Raw genomic sequence first — 7,509 nt, 5'->3', positions numbered from 1 at the left:
ACAAGTGACAGATTTGTCTCCTTTTGAATTCTTTCTGCTGTACGAAGTGGTCAGATTGATTTCCATTGCTTTTAGGGTCAAGTGTTTTTCATCTTCCTCTGCAGTAGTTCTGTGACAGCTGTGCCAAACTAGGAAAGACATTTCTAATTTCCCATGCTGATATAGACCGTTTTTTTTCTTATTATTTGGTACATTAAGGGAGAGCTTAAAAGAGAGCAAGATGCACTAACACACACACACACACACACACACACACACACACACACACACACACACACACACACACACACACACACACACACACACACACACACACACACACACACACACACACACACACACACACACATGCACACACACACATTAAGAATGTGATCAGACACCTTCTTCCTGACAGGTGACAGTACAATGAAAGGCATATACTGTGTATGAAGATTTCTCTGCCTTTCATTATTATTAATTGCTCACGGAGAATTTCACTACATGTTGGTTCCCTGTCAATTAAGTGTACAACAATGAAGACAAGCTCACCTCCACTGCCCCTCTGTTGCAAGCAAACCGCTTTTTTTTTCCTACTTTTTTTTCCCCTTCCCAGGAATCAATTCTCAATGGTAGACTTCAGTAAGCTCATTAGGCTCTCACTAGGCACCGACTCCATTACGGCTGCATAATTACCAGAGTTCTGCCTTCATCCCCTCTCTGAAAGAAATACCTTCATTCTGGGTCTGACAGTGATTATTGTTATGATACATCACTTGGGAACCTCGAGTTGAAAATATTATTTGTACCACTGTGCGCCTGCCTACTTCAGCCACATGTGTTGGATGTATTACAAAAACTTGACCCTTTCTAAATCTGCCTTCTGCCACTGCTTGCAAGCATTACGGCTTCGGTATTTACAAATCTCCGTTCTTATTTAGCTTTCTTATTTACGTGCACATTTAGTGCTTAAACCTTACATGTCATATGTTCATCAAGTGTTTCACCGTGCGTAGACTACAATAGATATTTAGTTGATGCACATATGTTCCTTCGCTCTTGCATATGCAACTGTGCATAGTTGTATGGTGAGATGGAAGTGTGCATTTGTTTCTATTTCCGCTGCTTGTGTGAGTGCAATTTCTGCATGTGTGAACAAATGTGCAGATGGAATTCGGGTGGCTAAAGCTGGGAAAGCTGCAGTGGGAGTAGCAGCCACGCTTTGCCTGTTATTTTCGCAGGCGGTGCAAAGGAAGTGGTGACATGACATGGAGATAATTAAATTCTTAATTTTCTATCTGTCTATCTCTCTATCTCTCTATCTATCTATCTATCTATCTATCTATCTATCTATCTATCTATCTATCTATCTATCTATCTATCTATCTATCTATCTATCTATCTATCTATCTATCTATCTATCAGGGTTCCGTCGTAGCTGTAAACTTAAGCTAGACTTAACTAACCCCCCTCAAGGCCGAACAAGCCACTCAGAGAGCTGATATTTCATTACTGCAGTCTGGAGGGACTGAGTGAACCTCCATCCCTCACCACCCTCGCCCTGCCCCACCTCCCACAGCTCCCTCGCTTGATCTGGGCCTGCCTCACAGAGAGCTGGGCACTCCCTGTGGGAGTGTAGCCTCTACTATCTTGACTGAAAAATGGCACTTTTAGCCAAACCCACACATGTGAGATGACTCAGCCAGCGCTCGAGCCCAGCAGATGCTAACTCGCTAAACATGCAAGAATATATGCTGCTTTTTGCAAAGACAAATCCTAAAAATGTGTCTGATTGAAGCTGCTGTGAATCTCACAGTGCTGAATTGAGGTAGAGTTTCTATTGTTTTTTTTATTGCTTATAGGCTTGAATTCACGCGGGGAAGAAAGAAATGTGAGCTCCAAAAATGCGTGGAAGCTACCATAGCGTAAAGTTTCAGGTTTTAAAGCATATTGTTGGTGAAAAGACGTAATCGGATCCAGTGTTATTTAGGGCTCGAGTCTATGTCTGGGTGTGTAAAAACTGATGCAACTACCACCTTTCATGCATAGACTGCAGCCTTCCTACTGGATCCACCTTTGCTCCCTTTTTTGTGCATTTCCTGAAGTGGACTGTAGCTGCCCCTGGCCACCCTGCAAGCCAAAGCACTGGCCACGATAACCACTGTAACACCAGAGTATATGATCTAATAGGAGCCAGTTGTTCGGAAGTGAATATATTTCTTGAGGGGATGATTAAATGAGAACATTGCAGAGGAGGTGATAGATGAAAAAAGAGATAGAGATGTGCTGGGAAGGAGTGGGTAGGCAGCAGATAGTGAGGGAGCGAGAGGCAAAAAGAAGTGAAAATTAGCAGGTGGGAGTTGGAGAGCAGATATAAAGGAAAAGGGAGTGAGGCAGGCCAAAAGTAATGGAGCAGGAGGAAGGAAAGGAGAAGAAGGGTCTGATTGCCAGCCAGAGAAGGCACCAGAATATTAGCTGTTCATTACAAGTAGCAAGTGAGCCTGAATCTTTGCGCACAGAAAGGTTTAAGTATCTTCCATTAGAGAGCTCCGGCTCCCAAAATACCCTCCGGAACGGTGCTCTCACTTCGGCCCTAATTTTCCTTCCAATTCACCGTGAAAGTAGGGTCACAACACAGCAGTGAGCAGCCCACCGGTTGACGGAAGTGTTTCCTGTATCCATGTCTTTTTGAAGGAAAAATTCGACACAAATTTAACAATCTTGGTATCATGAGTGAAATTATGTCAGGAGACGCATACCTCCGATTGATAAATGTTCATAAAATGTTGCATGCATGTCAGCAAACATGCCAGAGTGTGTTTCTATTCTACTGTATCTGTGAATGAACACAAGTGAGGGAGGGCTACAAGTGACTTCATCAGTCACGATGACGGGTGGGTTCCCATCAGTGTGACGGCCTCGTCAGCGGCCCATATTAAACACATTAAACACTGGGCCGAGCTCCTCATTAATCAGCCCGGAGGGATGACAGCCAGCTCTTCTATCGGCCCTATACATCCACGCATGCCCAGGGCTGTCTGGGCCCAAGGTAATATACCCGTTCCTCAGATAACACCATGATAGATCGACTGCAGCTGCTGTGATTGGAGCTCGTAGTGTAATACCACCTTGTCTGGCTTTATCAGTGAAGCCCATTGAGCAGTCATCGCAGATCAAATTTTAAAGCTTCACGATTTGACCAGTTTTTGACTTGAAGGGAGTGTCTTGAGGTTCTTGCCAGCTGATTTAGTGTTGAGCCAATAAGGCTGGACAGACCGTTTAAAGGTACCATCCTATGGTGATTGTCATGTCCACGCCCTCTCGGAGAGACTAATGACATCCTGTATGGAACCTGTCACATTAATTTTAACAGCATTATAAACTCTTTGAGAGACCCTCTACTAGAACTGTGATCGATTAATTTTCACGCTTTCTTGCAGTTCATGTAATATAAGGAATTTTAAATTTCTATATCCAAGACATAGAAACTACAGTTGTCTGATAAATATAGAGGAAAAATCTCTGGGAATTATTTAGCGTCCTTTGAGAAACACGTACAGTTGAGGGAAAAGAAAATGTTTTAGTACAGGTTAACTTTTGGGCACTGCCATTATCAAGCTTCCCCAAAAGCAATTTTTGCAATTGTGACTTTAATTGATTTCTAATTACACCACCTACCTTAAGGGTGACTTTTAATCATCCTCGGTCAGAAAATGGAACCTCATTTCTCTTTCATACCACACACTCTGAGCTGATCAGCTGCAAAAAGCTGACACCTCATTCATAACTGATTTCCACTTTTCCCACTGCACAAAACCTACTGCACAAGAATTACCCAAACCAAACACAAATAATCATTCTGTTCAAAAGGCGTTTATAGCTGATAGCAACCACCGTGCACATCACAATCATAATTGCTGCAGTTAGCGGTTCAGTTTGATTAATGTTGCCTCATTGAGGCCCTTAGAGAGGACAAACCGTAATGGTTGATGTGCAGTTAAGTTATTTTGGATATAAGGTGTTGTACAAAGGATTTTGGTTGCTGGGGGTTTCTCCTGCACCACTAGATGTCTCTCTTCAGATGGGTGAGAGCAAAGGCTCTGAGCTGACAGAGGGGCTGAGAGAGGTCAGAGTGAAGGATGAGGGTGGAGAAGAAGAGGACATGAGAAGAAAGAAGCAAGGGCAACTCTGCGAGCTTCTCTTTGTGCCCTTGTTCATACACTGACGTGAGTGTTTTCTCTCTTGCCTGTAGAGCCATAAAGACCTGGTGCCTAACTGTCAAACTGTTCAATGTTTTTTTTTGTTTTTTTTTACCACAACCCTTGAGCTGCATTCTGCTCACCTATTTGCCTCAACTCTTGTGTGATGTAAAATGCCGAAAGCACAGCTGTTGCGTATAAATTCAGCCGAGATAAAAATGTTCCTGAAATCCTGAAGCCAATGAATGAAATGTCTCCTTTTCATGTATTCATTTACTCAACAAGTACTTTGTATTGGATATTTATCACCCCTTTTCACCTCCGCGGGCCTTTTGTTCAGCCAAATGCACATTGTCCCTCCTTCCTCTCTGGTTCTGTTGAGATATGCTGCTCTGCTTTTCTTTTTCTTTATCCTTCCTCCTCGTTGGGGGAACTCGCACATTTCCTCTGTGCTCTTTATTGTCTGCTCCTCTCTTCTCTTGTATCAGCTGCAATCCTCAGCAGCAGAGGTTATATCGTTTTGTATTGGAGGGTCAGAAGTGCAGCAGTATGTTCGCCCACGGGCAGCTTATCTCTGCAATGCCATAAGACAAGATTCCAGCAAATCCCACTGAAACTGCATAACATATTCAATCTTGGCGAAATACGTGCAGAATGAACCTGAAGTGAGAACTCCAGCACAGAAATAACCATTAGCATTCCTTCGACACTTTGCATATTTGGTTTTCTCTCTCTGTTCAAGAATACAGACGTCAGTTTATTTTCTTGTCAGTGTGTTTCTGCTTGACAGTATCGGCAGGGCCTTCAACCATGATTCTCCAGCGCATGTGACAATGTGGTCATGCAGCAGCGGGCGTCATGTTGCCACAGATTCAGCTGCTGTGCTGTGAAACAGACAAGAAGCCGGTGTAATTACTTCCATTATCACTGCCACAGAACACAGCATGACAAGAGACAAGAAAGACAAGAATGGAAGTCGACTGATGAAGTGAAATATAAAATCTACCTTGAACTCAGACCGAGAGAAAATGAGAGTTATAGTTAGACTGAGGGGGGTGAGAGAGAACAGGATGTGAAGGAAGCGACACAAACCATCTTGGTTTGCTGTGGTTCTGAGTGTGAGTCTTCTCATTTTCATGTTTGCAAAGAGAGGGAAGCTATGCAATCAGTATCTTTACCCAGCTTGTAATCAGCAGGCATGTCAGTAAACACTGTTAATGGGGGTGGACACTTTCTCCCTTCTCACCCAAGACCCCTGCAGTAGCTAATTGGGATAAATGCAACTCCATGCTTCATTTAACCTCAACCTCTCTGTTTTTTACTGTCTTTTCCCTCCCATTTTTTCCCCTCCTTCGCATCTGCCCTAACCTCGTCTTTCTCTGCTACTCTGTTTTGCGTTGCTCGCCTTGCTTGTTTCCCATGCTTGTTAATAGCTTCCTGGCTTACTCATACCCCAGATTTTTTTCCATCAAAACATTGGAAATGGCAAAGTGGACATGTTGCCATCTTGTCCACTCCGGGTGACTGAAATGAGTAATTTGCCGGATGTTTATAATGACAGCAGACCCCCAAAAAATAAATGGATTGTGCAATGAATGAGATATGAAGTGCTATGAACAACTTGTAACTAAATCGCCTGCTCCTGTTTGTTGCAATTAGTGAAGTACACTGTAATAAAAATACACTCTACCAAGAGTTCCTGAATATATGCATACTGCCTGTGCCTCAGAGTGTAGAAATAATGTCTTGATTTGATATTTTTCATTATGATTTATTATTTTGCTGGCGCTTTCCACCCATGCTTTGTGTATATTTGATGGTGAAATGTATTCATGGGTCTTGCTGCACCATCATTGCTTTTGTGATGTAATCTCTTTTCCCTTGGCTTGGACCCCACCTGTGGGAGAAGGAGAGAGAGCTGTAAGTGCTTGTGTGATGTAAAATGCCTAATTTAGGGGGTGATTGATGGTTTAATATTGCAGCCTGCAACCTTGCTGCCCCCACCCACCCAATGAAGCTGCAGGCAGGTGTGAAACTGTAGCACTGTGTGAGTATAATGTCACTTTCTATTCTCACATTCAAACCCAGGCGGTGGAATTAAACCAATTTTGAGTTTGTTTGTGTTTGTGTTGGTGTGTGTGTGTGTGTGTGTGTGTGTGTGTGTGTGTGTGTGTGTGTGTGTGTGTGTGTGTGTGTGTGTGTGTGTGTGTGTGTGTGTGTGTGTGTGTGTGTGTGTGTGTGTGTGTGTGTGTGTGTGTGTGCACATTGTGGGCATACTTGAGCTTTGTTTCTTTCGTGGGACAGCTAAAATCCACTTAGATATATTGACTGTGGTCTGGAGTCAGTGGTCAGTTATTGCAGCCATTTCTGTTTTCCTCAATTTAACCAATCTTCGCTCATCTCCTCTATTTCCTTCTTTTTCACTAAGATACAATGTGAGTTTAGAGTATTGTTACCAATTTCTTAATTTAAAGAATTTCTAAAGTTCTCTGTCTATTGTTACTTTGCTGTTTTCACTCGTCTCAGCCATCTCTTCTTGGAATTTTCTTTTTTTTTTTGCAATGTACTTTACTTTTTTTTTTAATAACATCTTGCTTTGCATAAAGAGTATATCAGGCTTCTTGAGTTTTTGTATTATGTATGTGCTGTGAATGATGAACAAGCAGGCAGCACTGGATCAACCCTCAAGTCAAGAGAACAAGTTAATGTTACATTTAAAGAAATTCCTATATTTAAAAAAGGGCAAAGTTGGCCTGAAGATATTGTAGTTGTAGAATTGTCAAAAACTGACACAGAAGACGCTCATTGAGTTTTGTTTATTCTAGATGTGGAAATACAGCAGCACAGGATATGATCATTAACTTTGTTGAGGTCCTTTTTTTTTTTATGACCCTTGCCAATAAAAGCAAAAATGAAATGCTTCTTGCAAGAACATCATGCAAATTCCTGAGGAGAATTGTGGGTAGCTTATTACTTGCTAACAAGCAAAGTTTGCTAAAGCTTAAGAACGAGGACACGCCCACAACAACACGAGCAGGGTGGCAAAGGTTGTGCTGCACCAGTGAATCTTCATAGTATCGGAAATCATGCAAAAAAGTTGTAATTGGACAACTCTTAAAGCGCTTTCCTGGTCGCAGGTGTTAATCTTTTTTTGTTCCGCCTTTCGGTTTCAACATTAATCTCTGTGTTTTCCACAAGTGACCTTATAACCTTCGAACACGGGATGGACGATACCTCAGAAACAAAGATAAAGATGGTGATCAGTATTAGTATTAAAGTTTGACAAAGTGCCTTTAGATCTTTCTGGAAGTGCTCGGCGCTATGTTGATGT

This window comes from Lipophrys pholis (assembly GCF_963383615.2).
Source record: "Lipophrys pholis genome assembly, chromosome: 19".
NCBI classification, from domain to species: domain Eukaryota; kingdom Metazoa; phylum Chordata; class Actinopteri; order Blenniiformes; family Blenniidae; genus Lipophrys; species Lipophrys pholis.
The sequence above is the reverse complement of the archived record's forward strand: the minus strand, read 5'-3'. Positions refer to the sequence as shown.